We start from the raw sequence: 26,072 nt of genomic DNA, 5'->3' as shown, positions 1-26,072 counted from the left end.
GATGTAGCACAAGCGTTCGACAGAGTGTGGCATAAAGTTTTGCAATTTAAACTTAAAAAAATTCTTCCCTTTTCATTATACTTATAAATTAAATCATATCTGACTGATAGAAACTTTCAAGTCCAATACAACTCATCGATTTCAGGAATCGCACCAATTAAAGCGGGTGTACCACAATGTGGTATACTTTCCCCTTTTCTCTTCAACGTCTACGTAGCTGACCAACCCACCACGCAACAAACTATTGTAGCCGATTATGCCGACGACAAAGTAATTTTATCCATTAATAAGAATTCTCTAGCTGCCTCCCCATCAAGCTAATTGTGCTAATATTGTACAGATTGTTTATATCTAATAAAAAACTAAAAAAAAAAAAAATATTATATTAATACACTATTTAATCGATAAGAACTAGTGTTGGACAACAATATCGATATCGTGGGTATTTTCCAAATAATTTCCATATCGATATCTAAAAATAATTATCGAAAAATCGCAATATCGAGATTACTGATCACGGCTCAGAACATTGAAATTGACGGATTTTCAAGTTTTTCAATACTGTACACTTACCCTTTGGTGTATTGCATATATATATATATATGTATATGTTACGTTAAATGACGAAAAATAATAATTTACGTAATTTACCGGTAAATATCGTTAAATCCATTTTTAATTTATATGAGTAGATTTTTGGGCATAGCCGTTTTCGACCAAAATCGTACCTTTCCCTTTTCGGCCGCTTCACTTTTCGACCAAATTTAAAAAAGACTTATTCCCTTTACGACCAAAAACAAATTTTTTTGTAAAATTATGGCAATTATATAATTATGTAATTTTGACAAATTATTAAAAGTATAAGTTGGTACTGAATAGTACCAGGACATTTGAATTCGATTTGAAAAACCTTCAAAATTTAAATAAATGAAATAATATGGGTAATTTTTAGTGTGTGTGTAAAATTAATTTCGTTTTGTAAATAATTTTGTCGTGAATTGTATTTTTACGAATATTGTTATTTTACAACATTTTATGCAACTTATAAAAAACTACATTATGTAGCAGCAATTATTTTATTTTTTTTACATATATTATATTATAAATTTTTGTTTTGGCCGAAAAGGGAATCAGTCTTTTTTAAATTTGATCGAAAAGTGAATCAGCCGAAAAGGGATGGGTACAATTTTGGTCGAAAAGGGAATCGACCTTTTTTAAATTTGGTCGAAAAGTGAATCGGCCGAAAAGGGAAGGGTACGTTTTTGGTCGAAAACGGTCTCGCCCAGATTTTTACGTCAATTACCGGGAATTTACGATACAAATTATACAAATGATGGTTATTGTTGTATTTATATAATATATTATTAACTACTTATTTTTACATGGTAATGATCCATGAAATTTTAAATTACAAAGTTTTCCTGGAGAGCGACAAGCGCATTTATTATTTTTACGTTTAGTTTTGCAGTGACATCATTGGTACCCTTGAGTGTCCGAAATACTGATCAAACTAGCTATCTCTCGAAGATTAAGCTCTTTTTCTTTGATGATTTTAGTTATGTCGAGAAGTTTTTCTTTACTAGGTACTAGCTCAGATCTTGTGGATTTATGTTTTAGGTGTCCATTTTCAGTATCTATATTAAAAGTATAACATTTATTTTTTGTAAATATTTGAATAATTAATTATATGTGAGTACTCACCTAATTTGTAAAGATCATTTTCGACATGTTTAACGACTGCTAATAAATTACGTGGAACTCCGCCAGCACGATCTACATCTGGTATCGATACTCTAACGGTTGAACCTATTTCGAGTGGATCAAATCGAGATAATGATGACTTTAACATATTTTCTGCTTGTTTTTGCAAACATGAGACTGATTTTTTTCGTTCATTCGTTATTTTGATTTGATGTTCGTTAACTAAAATATTTTAAATGTTTTTAATTTTATTTAATGAAAAAAATTATATAAAAACAAACCAAGTTTTGCTTCATCTTTAGCATAATTTTCACAGTATCCATCACTTAGACTTGAAATATTTTCAGTGTCTTCAACACTATTTTGAGTTCGTGTTAGAATTGATTCAATATCCTTCTCAGTACACAAACTTTCAATTTAATTTGTTGGAATACCAATTGAGGTTTATCCTATCTTGCTGGACATCCGAACACCGCTTCATACGGTGATCTACCAATACCTATATGGTAATAATAATACATAATATTATGTAAAAATTATAAGTATACAAACTAACATATATAGAAAATAAAATTAAAACTTGATTATAGTATAAATAGGTTAAGGTTAAGGTTATAATATAAATTAGTACAATGGAAAGCGTGATTTTTTTGAAATTGAATACATTTTAAGCCATTTCTGTTTTCCGTTTCTATGGAACCTTGACTTTGGCTATGCCGATTTCACGTCACTCTCCACAGTTATTCAGTTATTATTGAGTTCACAAATTCACGTTAGTTATAATACACGTCTACAAAGTTGTGTCATAGACGAATTGTAGTCTTATACATAACATTTACCAATTTGTTTGGTGAATATCAAAAATCTCCATTTTGTATATATATTTACGATAATACCGGCTAATTACGCAATTTTCATGTTTTACATCATTCACCGTATATAATAATATTTATATTTATATAATTAATATATATCTTTTATTATTATTATTATTATTACTTTTATCTACTATATAATAAATTATAGCATATTGTGATATATTTAAAAGAAATAGTTCACCACACCAAACAATTTAATCTAAATTTAATACCGGTTGTTAACTCGTGGTGAGACCTCGTAGTTATTTTATTTCGTTATTACGAAAAATCATCTCCAAGAAATGAAATAGGTAGATTACCTCTTTAGCGAATCAATCAACTGTTATTTCTGAATTCATATTTCAAATCAAACCCAAGTTCTGAAACAGTGGCGTGTATCAAAAATAAAATTGGTGTTGCTCAAATAATTTTAGGTGACCTAACCCTCATACTTTTGTTATACCTAGTACCTACCGATAAAATGTCGCTAAATTGTATTCCTATTATTTAATGTAATACTAATTTAATTTAGTAAATTACATTTTTACACTAGTTGTATCGGTTTTGAAAAAAATATATAAATAAAAAAAAAACGGATAAGTGGGTACCGCTCTGCTGTACATTAGGGGAGGGGGTGGACCTCTGACTAGGGTGATAGATATCATTGTATACGAAAAACGATTCTGAACGGAGATGATTAGTCAGTCTAGGATATAGGTATTATATAAAATATTGTTATATATTCTATTTTGAAACAAATATTTTATTTTTCAAATAGGACGCATTTTGCATACGACAATAAGGCATGGTTAATCAGTTTTTCCAAAAACATTGCATGTAGTTATCATAATTCATAATACCTTATATAGTTATATTGTATCATAGATATACATATACGTGGTTTGACTGGTTTGAGGATAAATCGTTATCGTTACGCTATTTCGTAAAAATTTAAAATTCAAACGCACTTAAAATTTTTCCTATAATGATGCTTCGAGTTTTCTCCATAACTACCTGAAAGGAAACTTATGGAAAACTTAGTGTTGTATTTTTAATTCTTAGTTATAAACACGAACAAATTTTGTGATTTTTCAACTTAAAAATTACTTGCAAATTTTCGCGTTTTCGACAGATTTCGTAAAAAATTGAACTATAAACGCATATAAAAAAATTGTGACTGACGATTTTTAATTTTTTTTCGTTACAATAAGAACAATTCATAAGGAACTTTGTATTAAATTTTCAAGTATTTTTGGTCATTCAAAATTTTTTCACCGACTATTCATAAAAAAATTATGTGAATCTTTTTTGATCCTTTAAAATAATTTAACTGCGGGCACCAATACCCCCATTCCATTTTTATTTTCAAAATATAGATCAAGTTTATTTTTTTGGTTACAATATTCCAACTTTTTTAACTATGTTCAATTAATAAACATAATTTTATCATGATTCAATTATCCTTCATTTAGTTTTCTTGAGAATACATATTGCAGTGTTCATAGTGCATGTAATTAAATAATGATAAAATTATGTTTTTTAGTGGCAAGTGGCTTGTTAAGTTTAAAAATTGTGTCCACAAAAATAAACTAGAGCTATATTTTAAAAATAAAAAGGAAAAGGGAGTATTGGCACCTAAAGGCAAATGATTTCAAAGCATCAAAAAGAAATTTGGAAAAAATTATAATCTCAGAATACACAATAAACACGGCAATATGCATTCTTAAGAAAAATAAATGAAGGATAATTGAATCATGATAAAATTATGTTTTTAGTGGCAAGAGGCATATAAAGTTTAAAAGTTGACTACACAAAAATAAACAAGAGCTATATATTAAAAATAAAAATGAAAAGGGGGTATTGGCACCCGAAGAAATATGATTTTAAAGGATCAAAAAACAAATTTGGAAAAAATTATAGTCTTGGATTACACATTGAAGACTGCACTATGTATTGTAAAGAAAAACAAAAGAAGGATAATTGAATCATGATTAAATTATGTTATTTAGTGGCAAGTAGGTAATAAAGTTTAAAAATTGTGACCACAAAAATAAACTAGAGCTATAATTTGAAAATAAAAATTGAAATGCGGTATTGGCACCAGCAGCCAAATTATTTTTAAGGATCAAAAAAGAAATTTGGAAAAAATTATAGTCTTGGAATACAGTATGGAGACTGCAATATGTATTCTCGGGAAAACTAAATGAAGGTTAATTGAATCATGATAAAATTAAGTTTTTTAGGTGAAAATAGTTAAAAAAGTTTGAATATTGTGACCACAAAAATAAAGGACAGCTATATTTTGAAAATAAAAATGGAAAGGGGGTATTGGCAACCGTGGGTAAATGATTTTTAAGATTCAAAAAAAAAAATTTGGAAACACTTATAGTCTTAGAATACATAATGAAGACTGCACTATATATTCTTAAGAAAAATAAAAGAAGGGTTATTAAATCATGATAAAATTTTGTGTTTAGTTGCAAGTGGCTTATAAAGTTTAAAAGTTGTCTATACAAAAATAAACAAAAGTTATATTTTGAAAATAAAAATGGAAAGGGGGTATTGGCGCCCGCAGGCAAATGATTTTCATAATTTAGAAAAAAATTATAGTCTTAGAATCAGTATAAATACTGCAATATGTATTCTCGAGAAAACTAAAAGAAGGGTTATAAAATCATGATAAAATTTTGTGTTTAGTTGCAAGTGGCTTATAAAGTTTAAATGTTGTCTATACAAAAATAAACAAAAGCTATATTTTGAAAATAAAAATGGAAAGGGGGTATTGGCGCCGGCAGGCAAATGATTTTCAAGGATCAAAAAAGAAATTTGAAATAATTATGATCTTTGAATACACAATGAAGAATGCACTATGAATTTTCAAGAAAAATAAAAGAAGGATAAATGAATCATGATAAAATTAAGTTTTTTAGTTGAAAATAGTTAAAAAAGTTTGAATATTGTGACCACAAAAATAAAATAAAGCTATATGTTGAAAATAAAAATGGAAAAGGGGTATTGGCGCCCGTGGGCAAATGATTTTTAAGATTCAAAAAAAAAAATTTGGAAACAATTATAGTCTTAGAATACATAATGAAGACTGCACTATATATTCTTAAGAAAAATAAAAGAAGGGTTATTAAATCATGATAAAATTAAGTTTTTCAGTTGAAAATAGTTTAAAAAGTTTGAAAATTGTGACCAAAAAAATAAAATAAAGCTATATTTTGAAAATAAAAATGGAAAGGGGGTATTGGCACCCGCAGGCAAATGATTTTTAAGATTCAAAAAAAAAAAAATTTGGAAACAATTATAGTCTTAGAATACATAATGAAGGCTGCACTATATATTCTTAAGAAAAATAAAAGAAGGGTTATTAAATCATGATAAAATTATGTTTTTAGTTGCAAGTTGCTTATAAAGTTTAAAAGTTGTCTATACAAAAATAAACAAAAGTTATATTTTGAAAATAAAAATGGAAAGGGAGTATTGGCGCCCGCAGGCAAATGATTTTTAAGATTCAAAAAAAAAAATTTGGAAACAGTTATAGTCTTAGAATACATAATGAAGGCTGCACTATATATTCTTAAGAAAAATAAAAGAAGGGTTATTAAATCATGATAAAATTACGTTTTATGTAGCAAGTGGCTTATAAAGTTTAAAAGTTGTCTACACAAAAATAAACAAAAGCTGTATTTTGAAAATAAAAATGAAAAGGGGGTATTGGCGCCCGCAGGCAAATGATTTTCAAGGATTAAAAAAGAAATTTGAAATAATTATGATCTCAGGATACACAATGAAGAATGCAGTATGAATTTTCAAGAAAAACAAAAGAAGGATAAACGAATCATGATAAAATTAAGTTTTTTAGTTGAAAATAGTTAAAAAAAGTTTGAAAATTGTGACCACAAAAATAAAATAAAGCTATATTTTGAAAATAAAAATGGAAAGGGGGTATTGGCGCCCACAGGCAAATGATTTTCAAGGATCAAAAAAGAAATTTGAAATAATTATGATCTTAGAATACACAATGAAGAATGCAGTATGAATTTTCAAGAAAAACAAAAGAAGGATAAACGAATCATGATAAAATTAAGTTTTTTAGTTGAAAATAGTTAAAATAGTTTGAATATTGTGACCACAAAAATAAAATAAAGCTATATTTTGAAAATAAAAATGGAAAGAGGGTATTGGCAAATGATTTTTATGGATCAAAAAAGAAATTTAGAAAAAAATTATAGTCTAAGAATCAGTATGAAGACTGTACTATATATTCTTAAGAAAAATAAAAGAAGGGTTATTAAATCATGATAAAATTAATTTTTTTAGCTGAAAATAGTTAAAAAAGTTTGAAAATTGTGACCATAAAAATAAAATAAAGCTATATTTTGAAAATAAAAATGGAAAGGGGGTATTGGCGCCCGCAGGCAAATGATTTTTAAGATTAAAAAAAAAAAAATTTGGAAACAATTATAGTCTTAGAATACATGACATGACATTAACCTTAGAATGCACTATGTATTCTTAAGAAAAACAAAAGAAGGATAATTGAATCATGATAAAATTATGTTTTTTAGTGGCAAGTAGGTAATAAAGTTTAAAAATTATGACCACAAAAATAAACTAGAGCTATAATTTGAAAATAAAAATTGAAATGCGGTATTGGCACCATCAGCCAAATAATTTTTAAGGTCAAAAAAGAAATTTGGAAATAATTATGATCTTAGAATACACAATGAAGAATGCAGTATGAATTTTCAAGAAAAACAAAAGAAGGATAAATGAAACATGATAAAATTAAGTTTTTTAGTTGAAATTAGTTAAAATAGTTTGAATATTGTGACCACAAAAATAAAATAAAGCTATATTTTGAAAATAAAAATGGAAAGGGGGTATTGGCGCCCGCAGGCAAATGATTTTCAAGGATCAAAAAAGAAATTTGAAATAATTATGATCTTAGAATACACAATGAAGAATGCAGTATGAATTTTCAAGAAAAACAAAAGAAGGATAAACGAATCATGATAAAATTAAGTTTTTTAGTTGAAAATAGTTAAAAAAAGTTTGAAAATTGTGACCACAAAAATAAAATAAAGCTATATTTTGAAAATAAAAATGGAAAGGGGGTGTTGGCAACCGCAGGCAAATGGTTTTCAAGGATCAAAAAAGAAATTTGAAATAATTATGATCTTTGAAAACACAATGAAGAATGCACTATAAATATTCAAGAAAAATAAATGAAATAAAAATAGAAGGATAATTGAATCATGATAAAACTAAGTTTTTTAGTTGAAAATAGTTAAAAAGTTTGAAAATTGTGACCACAAAAATAAAATAAAGCTATATTTTGAAAATGGAAAGGGGTTGTTGGCAACCGCAGGCAAATGATTTTCAAGGATCAAAAAAGAAATTTGAAATAATTATGATCTTTGAAAACACAATGAAGAATGCACTATAAATATTCAAGAAAAATAAATGAAATAAAAATAGAAGGATAATTGAATCATGATAAAACTAAGTTTTTTAGTTGAAAATAGTTAAAAATTTTGAAAATTGTGACCACAAAAATAAAATAAAGCTATATTTTAAAAATAAAAATGGAAAGGGGATATTGGCACCCGCAGGCAAATGATTTTTAAGGATCAAAAAAGAAATTTAGAAAAAAATTATAGTCTTAGAATCAGTATAAATACTGCAATATGTATTCTCGAGAAAACTAAAAGAAGGGTTATTAAATCATGATAAAATTTTGTGTTTAGTTGCAAGTGGCTTATAAAGTTTAAATGTTGTCTATACAAAAATAAACAAAAGTTATATTTTGAAAATAAAAATGGAAAGGGGGTATTGGCACCCGCAGACAAATGATTTTCAAGGATCAAAAAAGAAATTTGAAATAATTATGATCTTTGAATACACAATGAAGAATGCACTATGAATTTTCAAAAAAAATAAATGAAATAAAAATAGAAGGATAATTGAATCATGATAAAATTATGTTTTTACCTGCAAGTGGCTTATAAAATATAAAGGTTGTCTATAAAAAAATATATTTTGAAAATAAAAATGGAGAGGGGGTATTGGCGCCCGCAGGCAAATGATTTTTAAGATTCAAAAAAAAAAATTTGGAAACAATTATAGTCTTAGAATACATAATGAAGACTGCACTATATATTCTTAAGAAAAATAAAAGAAGGGTTATTAAATCATGATAAAATTACGTTTTAAGTAGCAAGTGGCTTATAAAGTTTAAAATTTGTCTACACAAAAATAAACAAATGCTATATTTTGAAAATAAAAATTGAAAAGGGGTATTGGCTCCCGCAGGCAAATGATTTTCAAAGATCAAAAATGAAATTTTAAATAATTATGATCTTTGAATACATAATGAAGAGTGCACTATGAATTTTCAAGAAAAATAAATGAAATAAAAATAGAAGGATAATTGAATCATGATAAAATTAAGTTTTTTAGTTGAAAATAGTTAAAAAAGTTTGAAAATTGTGACCACAAAAATAAACAAAAGCTATATTTTGAAAATAAAAATGGAAAGGGGGTATTGGCGCCCGCAGGCAAATGATTTTTAAGATTCAAAAATAAAAATTTGGAAACAATTATAGTCTTGGATTACACAATGAAGACTGCACTATGTATTCTCAAGCAAAACAAAGGAAGGATAATTGAATCATGATAAAATTATGTTTTTTAGTGGCAAGTGGCTAATAAAGTTTAAAAGTTGTCCACAAAAATAAACTAGAGCTATATTTTGAAAATAAAAATGGAAAGGGGGTATTGGCGCCCGCAGGCAAATTATTTTTAAGGATCAAAAAAAAATTTAAAAAAATTATGGTCTTTGAATATACAATGAAGACTGCATTATGCATTTATAAATAAATAAATGAAATAAAAAATGAAGGATAATTTAATCATGATAAAATTATGTTTTTTAGTGGCAAGTGGCTTATAATGTTTGAAAATTGTGAACACTTATATAAACTAGATTTTTATATAGTTTGTTGAACAAATTATGATCAGAGGACGCATTATTTACTGTGATTGTCATTAGTTCATATGAAATACTGGTACAACACTAATACTCGTATGGCTTTAAAACCTTGATCCAAATTATGTCAATATTAATCAGGTATATATAATATTTTAAGTATTAAGTTTTCATTATAAAAGCCAAAAAAAAAGTATGTATAATTTACTAATATATAAGTATAATATTATATTTTAGTATAAATGTATTATTAATATTTTCCTCGTTAATTTTTAAATATTTTTCATTGTTATGTTGACAATTTCGAATACCTTGTTAGTTAGTAAGATAAGATCTATGCAAAGGTCTTGACCAGTGATGATAGTCATCTATCATCACTTGAGCTCAACTTACCATTGTGTATAGGTACCTAACCTAAACTAACCTTCTGATGACTTATGTAGGTAACCATATACTTGTCCGCGGGGAAGGCAGTTCCGTAGCCAGGGTTAGGATTTGAGGAGGGAATAAGTGTATACAGTACTATACACCCAATTCCCTTTTTGGAAGGCTGACTACGACACTGGGTTTAATAAGTATCAATCTAAATGATTGTAGAAACTTTTTGTGTATTTGGGTAACGCGTGACAAACGGATGGTTAACTAGGACACTTTGAATAAAAAGATCCTTAGTTGATTTCCGATATAATTGTTTACTTATCAAGTTGTTCTATTGATTGTTAACCTCTTAGAAATAGCTCTTATTATTAATATATTGAGCCTCTTGAAATATTTTTCTCCCAACTAGATTTTTAGGACTTCGGTGCCACTGTTTTTTAGATAATATATTAATTATGGATAGAGCCATACTCATTTTTTTATGTATATAACTTTAAGCACATATTTATATGACGACGAGTATCTGGCCGCGATGAGTGCATAAATGAGTATACGTGAAGGGAACTGTTGTTAACACATCCATAGTACATTCTATCAAGTCCTAATCAAAAATTGTCATCTAAACTCGCAAGTATGATTGGATGTAAATTGTACAAGTAATAACTAATAATTATTAAAGATTTATGAGTTTGTATTGTCTCCGACTTACAAAAGTCCTGTTGAAGATAATGAGAGTGCGACATCCTCATTAAAGTAAAACAACTTTTTTTAATACTATTGCATAAATGGTGTAATATCTAAATTATTTCCCCTTCCAACGCATTAAAATTATAGTTATAATACACTTATTATTTATTATTTCAACATAATATTTTGCTGTGTGATTGGTAATCTTTACATCACAGTGTCTGTACATTTTTTGTGACAAAGATCAAGTGTCCAGAAGAAAATTTAATCATCTAAAATATCTCAAATTACATACTTATTGTTAATTATTATTATTAAAAAGTTATAGTATGAAGTATAATATCTCATATAGACTTAAATAATGTACTATTGGTTTCTTATTATTTATTTTTTTTTTTTAAACAAATCCTTCGGCAATTATATATCCATATTGCGTGTATTTGTTTAGAAACACGTGAATATGTGGGGTAAGGATTCGTCACTAAGAACCCAGGTGGTCACCCATCCAGGAGCTAGTGACGCCAGGCGATGTTTGACCACGGCAAACCACCGCGCCACACCATACCCCAAAATACAGTATACGACTAGTGTGCTGTGCATATACCAGGCCAGAGGCAATTTTTTTGTTTTCAAGATATCAACTGCATAGCCTGATTTTACTGTTTGGTTTTAAACACATGTAAATAAGACGAGGATTCGTCACTAAGAACCCAGGTGGTTGCCCATCCGGGAGCTAGCGACGACAGTCGATGTGTTGACCTTTAGGTCCAAAATTTACATTTTTAACATATAGAAACCATATCTATTATATGAGATAATTAGTACATGTAAGTCTATTTTTCATCAAGTTCAAGAATATTTTTTTATTTTTATAGCTAATAATAACAACAACACGTATGTCACTTAAAATATTGAATACCTAGGTAATAAATACATACGTGAACAACAAAATTATTTTTTTAATTTCTAAAATCTTAAATTTAAAAATTCCATTAGACTAGTCGAAAAAGTATACGATTAACACTAGTATAGATTCCAACACTCAACTAAAATAATACTTTAAAAATGATTGTATCTGTCAGAAAAATTACCTATCACCAGATCATATTTCTTCTTTCCAGCATTAGAGATTTGGATTAATTTAAAAAAAACTAGTAATATAAGTTGCTTTCAATTTCATAATGAAATTCTTTTAACTCTTAATCACCTTCAAAAGTTGTTTTTCTTTTATCAAGCACTTAGGTAAATATTTTTATGGATCAAAATATAATTATATTAAATATGAAAGAAAAATAAAATTTTTACTAGCATTTTAATTTTTTTTTTTAATATATACAATATATCATGTGTCTCAAATAAAAGGGTACATTATATTGCTCATTAACCTGTAAATATCTTTAATTCTGTTTGTTGGGCATTAAACTTGACAAATCAATCTTAAAATCCTATATGACTTAAAATTCTTATAAGTCAAGTATTTCTTAATTCTTTTTAAATTGAAATCCCTATTTTAAATATCATTTTTGGATATCATGAAATTCTCATACAAGGAAGGGCTCATCTGATCATACCAATCAACCAAATTTACTGGAGATCAAACCAAAAAACTAAGAATTATAAATAAAATATAAATAATCACATACAGAGATGTTTAGATTCAAATAAAATAAAAATATATTATAACTATATTATAGTCCAAATGATGACTAATAATAAATAAATATATTAATATAATATCAAATAAAATTAAAATTATAGTCAAAGCGTTGAATAATAATAAATAAAATATAATCCAAAGATTAACACATTTTTTATAAATGAATTAAACACAGAGATGTTTAGATTCATATAAAATTAAAGTTATAGTCCAAACGACGACTGATTATAAATAAAATATAATCCAAAGAAGATTAATACAATTTTAATAAAATAATTAAACACAGAGATGTTTAGATTAAAATAAAATAAAAATATATTATAGTCCAAATGATGACAAATAATAAATAAAACATAATCCATAGCAGATTATCGGGAATATAATTAACAAATGTTTCTTTTTCAAAATAATATCGAACTATAAGATTTCACCTTTGATATATCACATACAAATGGTAAATAAAACAGAGTATCATACGGGCTACCTATAATACAATAACATAAATACAAACGATAAAAACATTGGGATCGACAAATCACTTAATTAGGTACGAATGTACGACATAAATCCATCAAATTCTAAAGATCAATTTTGCATTTACAACAAAAGTATAATAATATTATTATCAACGATGCACACCATCATATTATACCGATTATAGCATTTTTTTTCCTAATGCATGATTTCTAACCTTATTTTCCAATAAATATTATACTAGTACCAGAAAAAGCATGCCTTACAACATATAAAAATTATTAAAAGAACTAAACGAAATAAGGAATGAAATTCCACAAATAGTAAAAAAATGGCACAAATTAAACGAAAAAATTATTTAGACAAAAGTCACGGAATAGTAAGCTTTAATCCAGGTGACCAAGAATTAATAAAATTTCCATTTTCACAAATAGGCAAAACGCCTAAATTAGCACAAAAATACAGAGGCCAATTTAAAATAATTTAAAAATAATGAATAAATATCAGAATTAAATTATAAAGTAAAATTGATCTTCGATAAAAAACTAACTGAAAACATCATTCATGTTAGAAGAATAAAATCATATTATTACAAGTTAACCATACAACAAAAATACAAATTTAACATAATAACCAATTAAAATGTCATAATTTACAGATTTTTACAAGACTATAGGTACCTAAAAATAATACTAATAATCTAATTACAAATCAATGTTCAAAAACAATAAAATAAAAATAAAAATTTTTAATTTATAAAAATAAATAAATGTAAGCTACAAGAAATTAAATGGATTATCCATTCAGATTCCAGATCATAATCATGAAATGCTTATACAAGGAATGGCTCATCTGGTCATACTAAACCACCACAAAAACAAAATTCTAATTTTCAATAATTTACCAAATGAATAATGTCATTGAACACTATTGCCACAATAAAGCAAATATTCCAAAAGTCTAAAGAAAAAGACAACAAAACTTCAAATAAGAATAATACATAAGAGATTCTAATATCCAATCTCATACATATTAAGTAGGTACTTCATAAACGACGTTCGATATTCTACTATCTATATACCTACAAGATATCAAGAGAAGACATTTCTACAATAAATAATTATGCCAGAAAACGCTAGATGCTAACTTCATCATAAATATAGACAACAATAACAACATACACTAAAGATAATAAATTTAAAGAAGACGCAACATTTCAACATTCAATCACAACAACAACAAAATGACTTGATAAAACCAAAATCAAAAACATTCAATGAAACATCATCATACTAAATACAGGACTTAAAATATCCCTACTATACCAAACTTTTGATTGGAGTATCAAAATATTAGCAAAACATTGTACTAATCTAACACAAGGGTGTCGCATGAATAAACAACATAACAATACCTATATTCAAAAAAAAAAAAATATACTCATGGGAAACAAAAAGTAGAAGTTTCACCAATCACAAAAACAACAAAACCAAGTTGAATGGATACCACTAAAATAGTAAAATATATGAGTTAAAAGAACTTTAAGTCATATAGGAATTTATGATTGATTACAGGGTATAATTAAAGAGTAATGAGTGATAAAGTGTACCTACCCTTTTTTGTGGGACACACGGTATATATATATATATATAAACATATGATAAATGCATAAAATATTTAATTAAGTAATTTTTATAGTGTAATAAAAGAATGTAGTATTTTAAGGCATATTTAACTGCATAATATATTTGATGAATTTTTAGTAAGTACATAAAAGTCTTAGCTCTACAATTATTAATTATAACTTTTACTTCCAATCATGCCTACTTTCAAGTTTATTTTTTAATCACAACCATAGTACAATCTTGTAAAGTAATATTAAACAAAAGTATTCAAATATTTTAATTTGAAATTGAAGTCCTAAGATGAATATTTTGAGAATGTGAATTTATAATATTTAAATTTTTTTACTTATCAACCCACAACTCTAATACTTTTTTTTTTGAGCATTACAATACTTTTCATAATAAGACATTAACTATAATATGTTTAATGAAATTGTAAATTTGCATATAAAAATAAAATTTGTTAATTGTTATTTTAAAGATAATATTCATTTGATTGATGTGATATTTTAACAAAATATGTAATGACAAAGTCATACTTTTTACAAGACATATAATAACGTAAACAATCAACAATCAAGAGCTTTTTTGACTTGATAACACTTAAGAGGATGTCAGTGCATTTCTTTTTTTCTCTCCGTCCCACGCACAACATAGCAAATATTACGTTCACTATGATCATAATAATTTATAAAATTAGAGTGAAATGGCCTCTTTTAAAATTTATGATATGCCCTAGATAAAAATCTAACCATTCATTTATCTCTAATTTTAGAAATTATTAAGAGTATTGTGAGCAAAAAATTTGATATATTGCGCATGAGTCGAAGAAAAAAAATTCCACTGACATCCTCTTAATCGGCCTAACCAACCTTCTCTTTTTATTCTATCCCATAAGTCGAAGGTTGTAAACCTTACCTAACCTGGTAGTATCACTCAAAGGGTCGAGTGACCTTTGCAATTAAGATCCTTTCCTACATATTCAGAATTGTTAACATAACTATTCTACCTAACTATCCCCCTTCCCCCCACCTAACATAATCCTCTCTCTCTCTCTGCCACTACCCCTCTTTCTTCCTATCACTTTCACGCCTTCCCCTTCACCTATCTCACTGTCTCTCACAACCTCTCACAATTCTCTCTCGCTTTTTGTTCTGTTCCCCCACCTAATCTTATCATCTCCCTTATACACTACCTCTCTCTCACCCTATCACTTTCACACCATCCCCCTCACCTATCTCTCTCACACTCACTCGTCTTACGTTCCCCCTCTACCCGTTTTTCTCACACTTGCACCCTCTCATTCACTTTATCTTCTTATCCTTCATCCTATCTACCTCTCTCACTCCCTCTCACACTATCCTTCTCTCGCCCTCTCTTTACAAGTTTCTATAGTACCTTACCTAACCTAACCTAATCAAACCTTACCTCACACTATCTATCTCTCTTACTATCCCTCCTTTTCTTTCTCACCCTTTTTCTTCTGCTTCTCTACCATCTCTCTATGCTACTTCTCACTATCTCTCTCTTTCTCTATCTCCCATCTCTCAATCCTTCCCTGCCCCCACTCTCACACTCCCAGTCCCTATAGTACCTACAGGTCATCGTACCTGATAATTGGAAAAATATTTAAATATCATTGAGGAAATTATTAAAAAAAAAAATTTTTAAATATTATACCTGATCAATTTCCTAATTTTTATCACGATTTTATTGATAACTTGAATAGTGTTATACCAGTGGTTAGAAACGAATAATTTAAAAATTGCAAGTAATCTATCCCCTGATCAATTAATAAATTAATAAAATAAAAATAAACCTACTGAAAAATAGAAAATCACTTACCCAATATCTGAGTCTACTATAAAACTTCATCTTCGAAACACTGTTAATACATTTCACACAGGCTTCACAACGAATATGATATTTAGTTGGCAAATCTTCACTGACGAATACCATCTCTGAAATTTCAATAAAATATTCAACAATATTTTCTGACCTATTCATTTTAGATTTACAATGATGTGTGTTTTTTTTTTGTGTGTGTCTTTACATCATAACTAGTCGAAATAATGCTTTGATTTCAAACTTTGGGGGTGGTTTCCGATGTAAAATTGAAGATCCTTGGTGCATTATAGAGGTCAAAAGTAAACATTTTCCAACAATTTTCAAAAAAATCGTGAAAAACAAAAAAAAAAATAACAGAAAAACGGAATTTTTACGCAAAACCAGTTTTCGGCCAAATCGACTTTTTTATATGGTTGTAATTCAAAAACTAATCACTGTAAATACTTGACATTTTCACCAAATGTTTATGTTAGTGTAATCTATATACAGTTTAATTTTAGAGTTATTTATAGACCACTGAAATTTTAGATTTTTCTGAAAATTTTTTTTTGAAGTGTCGATAAAATTTTTTTGGCCATATAAAAAAACTTGAAAATTGAATACAAAGTTTCTCATAAGTTGTCCTAATTGTAGCTAAAAAAAATTAAAAATCGTTAGTCACAATTTTTTTTTATAAGCATTTATAATTCAAATTTTTACGAAATCTGTTGAAAAGGCGAAAATTTTCAAGTAATTTTGAAGTTGAAAAATCATAAAAATGTTTGCGTTTATAACTATGGATTAAAAATAGAACACTAAGTTTTCCATAGGTTTTCCCTCAAGTAGCTATAGAGAAAACTCGAAGCATCATTATAGGGAAAATTTTAAGTGCGTTTAAATTTTAAATTTTTAAGAAATAGCATAACGATAACGAATTATCCTCAAACGATTTTCAATATTTGTTATCATTCAAAAAGTATAAGTCGTAGATACTTGAAAATTTTACCAGTTATTAGGATTGGCATTTTCTTTAAACGATTTAATTTTCAAAATATTTTAACTTTATTTGAGATATTAGATAAGTGTTGATACAATTTTTTTGGCCCTATCAAAATACTTGAAATTTTAATAAAAAGTTTCTCATAGGTTATTCTTATAGTGATCAAAAATTATAAGATTACCAAGGCACAATTTTTTTTTATTAGCATTTGAAGTTCAAATATTGACACCAATTTGACAAAACCATGAATATATTTTTTTTGTGTGTCTGTCATCACGTTTTGGGGCAGTAAAAATGCTTCGATTTTTTACTTCAGTACGTTATTCGATCAGAAAGTGAATTTAGTTGGTACTTTCGTGGTCAAAAGTATTCTTAATATTTTTGTAAATAATCGGGATAAACAAACTAAAAATTAAGGGAAAAACGGGAAATTTTACGCACAATCAGTTTTCGACAAAATCGATTTTGATTTTTGATGTAACTTTAAAAAAAAATGACCATTGATACATGTCATTTTCACCGAATGTTTATGTAAGTATATTCTAAGCACCATAAAATTTTCAAAAATGTTTGACTTACATTGAACTATTCATAGGTATATGCAATTTTCGATCATTATTAGTTTTTTTATTAATATCGATAAAAATTTATTTTTTGGTTAAAAAATCTTGAAAGTTTAATACAAGGCTCTTAACATATTGTTACAATAGCAGTTGAAAAATAAAAATAAATTCATATTCACAATTTTTTTTTATAAACATTCAAATTTTGAATTTTGACAAAATACGTAAAAATCACAAAAATTCGCAAGTTGTTTTAAGCTAGAAATTCATAAAAATGTTCTGTTTAAATCTAAGATTTGAAAATTTAATACAAGATTCCTTACAAATTTGTCAATCTTTATCACAAAAAAATGTCTCCCGGAAATTCAAATTAAATGTTTATTAGCTTTTGAATTTCAGATATTGACAAAAATTCGTCAAAACCATGAATATTTGAAATTATTTTGTAGTTCAAAATTCATAATATTGTTTGTATTTATATCTAAAGTTATAAAATTTAACACTAAGTTTTCCATAAGTTTTGTTTCAAAAAGCTATAGAGAAAATTTGATGCGTCATTATATGAAAAATGTTTTGAGCGTTTGAGGTTTAAATTTTTATGAAATCGCGTAATGATAATGATTTATCCTCAAAACAAGTATATGTATATCTATGATAATACAAGGTTTTATGAATTATGATAACTACATGCAATGTTTTTGGAAAAATTGATTAACCATGCCTTATGCAAAATGCGACTTAATTGAAAAATAAAATATTTGTTTCAAAATAGAATACATAATAATATTTAAATATAATATATTTTAGACTGACAAATCATCTCCGTTCAGAATCGTCTTTCATATACAATGATAACTATCATTGCATTCAAATTTAACCTACCCTTGTCAGAGGTCCACCCCACCCCCTAACCTGTACAGCAGAGTGACATCCACTTACCCACTTTTTTTTTATCATTACAGATAAAATATACCTAAACAATCCATTTAATGTTATTATGTATTTTGATTATTTTATTCAAGAACTTATTAATTTCATATGGCTATAAAAATATTATACCTACTGTATGGCTACTAAAACTCTAGTACCGATTCATTTTTATTTTAATAATTTTTTATACAAACTTTAATTATTATTGCGTATTTTAGTTTGTTTATTTATTTTATTTCAAGAATTCATGAATATTATTATTATTATTCTATAATAATTTTTGAAAGATTGAGTTTTATAAAATGAATAAAAATTCGATTGCAATAAATTAGAGTTTGTTTATTTACCTAACATAATTTGTACGTAACTTCATAATAAATAATGACTGTACAATTTTGAGGAAAATAATAACTACTATGTGTATGAATTAGGTAGACACACTATTTAAACAGATATTTATTATATGTATGCTAAGTGATAACTAAGTTATAATATATTTTTCATAATCGCTTAGTTCACCACTCAGTGATCAATTCTTTTAACCTTTAGGTCATAGGGCTTTATAGGTGTACCTACAATGTAATAACTTAATAAGTACCTATGATATTAGATATAAGATAAAAAATAAAGCTTATAAATAACTATAAATATCTATAATATACATAATTTATCGAAATAAAATATATTTTATTCTAAATTCCTGACTTCTAACGTTGGATTTGGAACAAATTACCATTTACGAATTAAAATTGATCCCTATGAGTTTTGGATACTAAAGTTATCAGTTAAAACGGATATTACAATTAACTAACTAAACAAAAATTGAAAAATGTCGATTACAAACACATACCTAGGTTATAATTATGAAATTATAATTATTATACGTTTGGCAACCTGAAAAACGACGCAGCGCGTTTATATTATTCGATCTCGCGTATTTCTTAATTTCGCGCTTAGAAATAAAATATGCGTCAACGATACTTGGAACTTTGGAATATATTTTTCATGACGTTAAATATTTATTTAAAGTCTAACATAAGATTCAAGCCTCAAAATAATATGAAAATAAACTTACCTCAAACATCGACTCTTTTTCGGGGTTTTGGTTAAATCCGAGACGTGTATAGGTACACTCCGATACCGACGTAAGAACGCGTCAGATACATAATTGAAGTCTGAAAATATTATTAATTATTAAATTAAAATTATATGGAATACAGAATATTTTTAGTTCATGTTTGCTCTAGTGCTCATTGAAATTATAATTTTAGAATATTTAATCGACTGCCACTTCTGATTCTGAAAAGACAATTGCCACAGATTATATTATGTTACGCTAATAGGATAAATCCAAAGATAATATGTAATATTTCAATAAAACTTCTATTGCCAAGGAGGTTCACGTTTATGAATAATGTTCATTTAAATAATTAAATGTGATACAACAATAACCAAATAATATTTGTAATTTTAAATTTAAATTATAATAATATAATATATTATTTTTCTTAGCCTATTTTTGTTTGATTATTGATTACGATCATGCTTCTTTTATGCATTACAGGTATTATACATCTAAAATAATCCAATAAATGTTTAATTTTTATCTTCCCTACCTAGTTTTAATGTGTTAATTTATTTTATTTTTTGAATATTTTATTCAAGATCTTATTGTTTCTTCACTAACCACAACAAGTTATCTACTAAAACGGATACCTATCGGTTCGTTTTTATTTAATAACGTAAAGATTAATTATAATTACTTGTATTAATGTTTATTTATTTTACGCCGATAATTTTTAAAAATATTATTCCAATTCATTATTTATTAATTTTTGATATATTGTGTTTTTTTTAATACATTTTAATAAATTATTGAATCAGGTACCTACGTAAAATATAAAATAACCTATTCATGAAAAAACCTAGACATAATTAATTTTTTAAGAAAAACAAAATTGTTCAATCTTATATAAAAAAAAAATGTTTTATCCATATTAAATAACTTACCATTGTATCAGTACCTACATATTATATTATATCATTATTGTAAATAAGTGTAACTAATGGCCTTTGTTGTCGATGTGAATATGCTCATTAAAAAAAAATATATATATATAAAATTGTTTAACTATAAATCTGTAAAAATTTAATTTAATTTTAAATGGCTTAACTTTTAAGCAATATGAATTAAAAATATAATGTATAAATAGATAATAATATATTAATCTATGTCAGTTGTTGACTTATTGTATATATTTTGTATAATATAATAAATACCGAATGCAATCCATTATATTAATCATTTTCTGATAATTTCTAATGTACAAAACCTTATCAACCATAAATTTTAATTTAATTGTGTTATTGTTCTATGAAAATATTAACAGCTTTTAAAAATGCAGAATTTAATATTACAAATAAAGTAATATTGGATGGTTAAATACTACATCATCAGTGATAAGTACATGAATATGAGAACAGTAAGTAGGTACTTAGCAGCTACACAGTTGCAATTTTTTACAAGCTATATTATTATAATATTTTTTTAGACGATTTACCATTGAAAACCACACATGACACATTCAAACAAATCAAATGAAAGTTCACCAAATTTCATTGAGCTAGTAGGTGCCAATGGCAACTTAGTGTGATCAAATAACTGACTCTAATAATAAATAATAATTTTATGTTGATCTCAATGATCTCGTGTTTATATGAACTTTATGTTACAACACAGTTTGTATTCTGTTTACAGATTTAGATAATGAAGATAATAGTATTAAAGACAATGACTGGAAGGAAAATAATAGCTCGGGAACATCATAATAAAGGTCTAAAATCAGAATTTGATGACATTTTAACTAGAACAAGGTGTCATACTAAAGATTTTTGTAACAAATTTAATAAAAATACTATCGGTCAAATGGTTTTATAGAGAGATATTAAATTAATTAAAGTTAAAAAAGAATTCCCTGATAAATTGTTTTTATAACAATTTAAACAACTTATGGGCAAGCAAATTATCAATAAATTATAGTTTTAAAGAAAAATAGAAATTCAAAAATAAAATTATCAAACATACATTACATATGAAATTTGCATTTATTGAAAAGCCTGGAATCTTACAAATAAAAAATATTTAATTTTATCGCGCAAAGCAAAACTTATTCCAGATACTTATTATCATTTTTATAAAAGCTTAAAAATATCTGAAATTGATAATACTTATAACAAATACTAATAAAATAATAATAATAATAAAAAACTATGAAGCTGGTGATTAATTTATATAACAAAATTAGACTTATTATTTATTTATTTTCAAAGCTATAGGTAGCATAATATTATTAAACATAAGGCCATGATAATTATAATGAGTAACTTTTTTTACATTGTATTTCAAACAAGTATTACATATATTATTAAAATAATAACAAATTATTCAAATTCATACATAATGTTATAGTCTTGTACTCTTGTTGTTCAAAAGTATTTGATAATTTTATAGTCATTATCAGTTTAGAATATATTTATTTTTTAATTTGTCATATTATTTGTTACTTTTATACATAAAAATAAGCTTATTTACAAGTAGTATTTTATTTTTTGTTTTGTGTTTTATAGTAAATTATTTTTAAAGATATTGATTAGGTACATACCTACAACTATTAAATGATTAATTTTCATCCTTATATATATTACCTTTACAATTATAAATTATAACATAACAATTTTAATCAAATTTCAAAAAAACTAACAGTTAATAATATTTTATTATTCGTTAATAATTTAAAGTTCAATACTGCCATAGTTGGATATATGACACAAAAATAAACATAGCTTAAATTCAATACTGCCATATTTTGGTATGTCTGAAAATCAATTTATTAAATTGTAATATCAAAATATGACAGTCTTGCAAATTGTAAAAGGCCATAATAAGTATGACTTTTTGGGTTTAAGGGAATATTTTATTATATTTGAAAAAGTCACAATATAAAGTATGTTATAATAGTGCCTATTGTAGTTTTTAGTTTCAAATGCATAGGTGAAGAACTCTTTGCAAACATTACCATTGTACGAAAAAGTACGTAAAAGTGTACGAACGTGTACCTCAATTCTTTTATAATATTAAGCCGCAAAAGAATTGGTATTAAAACAAACTTACCTTAAATATCAATTATTTTGGGCTTTGTTAGAGTCCGCGACGTGTATGCACTCCGACGCTGAAATGGAAACGCATCAGATACTGCTGAATTAAAGTCTAAAAATAATGTGATTTATGAAAAAAAAGATTAAACGGAAAACAGGATGTTTTTCGTTCATGTCTACTTTGCTATCTAATTGAAATGTTGGAATCTTTAATAGACTGCGTCCTCCGCAACGACTTTGACAATCGCCATGGATTATATTGTACTAAATCAATAAGAGAAATCCATAGATACCTAGGTATATATTATAATACTACTTTTGTATCAACGATACCCTTGTATACAATCTGTTCATTGCAGGGCATCGGGCAATAATGAAATGAGATAACTATACCGAAATAATGCATAACTTTAAATTAAAATTATGTATAACAAAATAAAGTAGGTACCTTGGTATTATTTTAATTATTTTTTTTTAAATTTATTTATTTTTTATCGATTAAGAATATTTAAGATGGTGTTTAAATGTTAAAAGCACATGCATATTTTTACTAATATATATATATATATATATATATATATTTCTTTATGAACTATTAAATAAATGTGATTACTGTTTTTTAAAGTTAAAATTAAGTTATACAGTGTACACATTAATTTTCCGTACCGACCATGTCAGGCGACAGCTAGTTTGTAAAATTCCAAGTCAAAAGTTTTCTCCGAATACGAAACAATAATTAATTACAAATTTGTTATTTATTATAATTAATTAATTATCTACGGCAAAAGCCACCAATATGCCAATCATGTTCCACCACAATCTCACTAAACACATCTTCGTAGCATAATAATATTGTTAATCATAAGGTCATGACAATTATAATAAGTAGGGCTAGGGTTTTAAAGCAAATACTTCTATTTTCATATAGGTAGGAGATAGAAATTTAATTTTTATATATATAAATTAGACTCATGCTATTCTTATTCCAAATAAACCAATTTATTTTAGCTTTTTTTATTGTTTCTTTCAGTTATTTTAGATGTCGAATTTGTATATTATGTTTATTATCAGTGTTCGGATTTTATAGCACCAAAAATCCTAAAATATGCACTATAATATGACAAAAAAAAAACCGTAAAATATGCTCTATAAATATTCCCTAAAAAAATCAAAAATAGCAACAAATAAAAATAAATACAAATCAAAATTTTATTCAATTTATCATATATCTTTATTTAATCATATATTTATAAAAAAAAAAAAACTAAAATCTCAGTATGCAGTTTAAAAAAATTTGTATGTTCTGATTAACTATTGATACCTTAAATTATGACATCGTTTGTACGCAACTATTCAAAATTATCTGAGTAAATAAGAATAAAATTTCAATTCTTATTGATTCGCATTAATGATTACCATTTGTCACGAGATTTATGAAAAATATAAAATAAAGCGTTGAATTAAAAATATTAGCAAAACATGGCACCAAAACTTTAAAAGTAGTACTAAGATTCTAAAATTCTTCAAATATGCAAAAAATAGCAAAATAAAATTTCATATTTGGAGTCTTGGTGCATTAAGCAAATTTACAGCCCACTCTGCTATTTTTATCTCTATCCTATAATAAGTAGCAAATGCTATGAAATCCGAACTCTGGTTATAACTTAAAAATTATAATATAGGTATCTACTATTGTTTTGAACATTTCCCATGTCGTACGTTTGCAAGACGGAGACAAACACATGCGGGTTAGACATCCTCTTAATAATAAAACTATAGGTATACTATAGGTACCTATATAGCCATATATAAGTAGGTACTAACTACTCAAATACTATAATTATATTTATATTGCACTTTTCTATAAACACTTATTTAGTTTATTATTGTAATAATATTGTCCTTCTAGCAATACCCACCTAGTACCCACCCACCCACCCATATTTAAGGTGTTGCTTGAGCAACACTTGGACCCTAGGTTACACGCCTCTGTTCTGAAACATTGATGGAAAAACTGCTCGAAGTATTTAAATGCAGCCACGCAAGTTTATAAGTATCACCATTGATTATAAATACTAATTGTATTTATAATCAATGGTATTACTATTGCAATATGAATATGTTTTGTGTAAGTTTTGAGTTTGTTTATGCATTGTGTAGTGGTACAAAAATAAACCACCGAGCAGTAAAGTATTATTTTTTCGTGGATCGACGACGATCAAAAGAATATTGTCATATCTGTCCTATCTTATCCTATCCTAATATTTTTCCGTAGTCCTATTGAACTAAAAATAACTTATCGATTTGTACACTTAATCGGAATTTATTCCATGTCTCATGTGTACATAAATATATTACTCTGAATTCTGAAAGGTGCTTATAATAAATACTTTTTTTTTTATGGGAGGGGGGTATAGCCGTATAGGTAAAATGTTAAAATATTTTATCCCCCCCCCCCCCCACAAACATGGCCAAATTACGCCACTGATAAGTATATTAGGTATACTTACCAATAGTAGTGTAAAAAAAAAAAATGATGATTCATAAGTTTTGAACTTAAGCTAAAGAGTGCATACTACAGCTAAATAGAAGATACCTATCAACCTATCACATGAAGATACACATCATACTGCAGCGTGGTCGGGAGACCTTGTTACGATATTAGTTATCCAGGGAAGGTTTTCTATTCCTTATGGATAAGTTTTCCGTAGCTGGGGGTTAGAGCACTGTGTATGAGGTATTTTATCAATAATAAGACACGTTTGGTTTATAGATCCATATTAATTATTATTATATTAAAAATAATACTTTACTAATGTAGATTGCTGTTAATAAGTGTATTTGGTGAGTTCGCTCCTGTTGATAGTGACTGTCGAACTAACTGCTGTGTGTCATTTTAATAATAAATAATTATGTGCACGGGTAGAAAAGTGTTGGGTGTGTATATTATGTATTGGTTAATCATAATATAGTGTGTGTTAAGTGTGGGTATAATATATATAAGGTGTAACGAATGTTACAATACAAATAATCAATATTATAAAACTTGAAATCAATTATTAATAAAAAAATATGAAAAATATATTATTACGTTCATGAGTCATGACGTCATATTAAATAAGAATGAATTGAATCTTGACTGCAGAAAAGAAGTGGGAGTCAACGATGATACTTCAAACATTTAAATAGTGAGGAAATTATTTTTTCCGTTAGTTATATAA

The 26,072-nt window shown here is 26.4% G+C and overlaps 1 pseudogene; it reads right to left on the bottom strand.

Annotated features, from left to right (window-relative positions):
- Positions 1-1,368: 1,368 nt before the first annotated feature.
- Positions 1,369-1,864, bottom strand: LOC149055943 (uncharacterized; annotated as a pseudogene).
- Between the last annotated feature and the right edge of the window lie 24,208 nt (positions 1,865-26,072).

Source organism: Diuraphis noxia, unplaced genomic scaffold, assembly GCF_037042655.1.
Source record: "Diuraphis noxia isolate RWA-SAM2 unplaced genomic scaffold, SU_Dnox_SAM2 contig0004, whole genome shotgun sequence".
Lineage (NCBI taxonomy): Eukaryota > Metazoa > Arthropoda > Insecta > Hemiptera > Aphididae > Diuraphis > Diuraphis noxia.
Note: the sequence above shows the minus strand (reverse complement) of the source record. Positions and strands in the feature narration are given on the sequence as shown.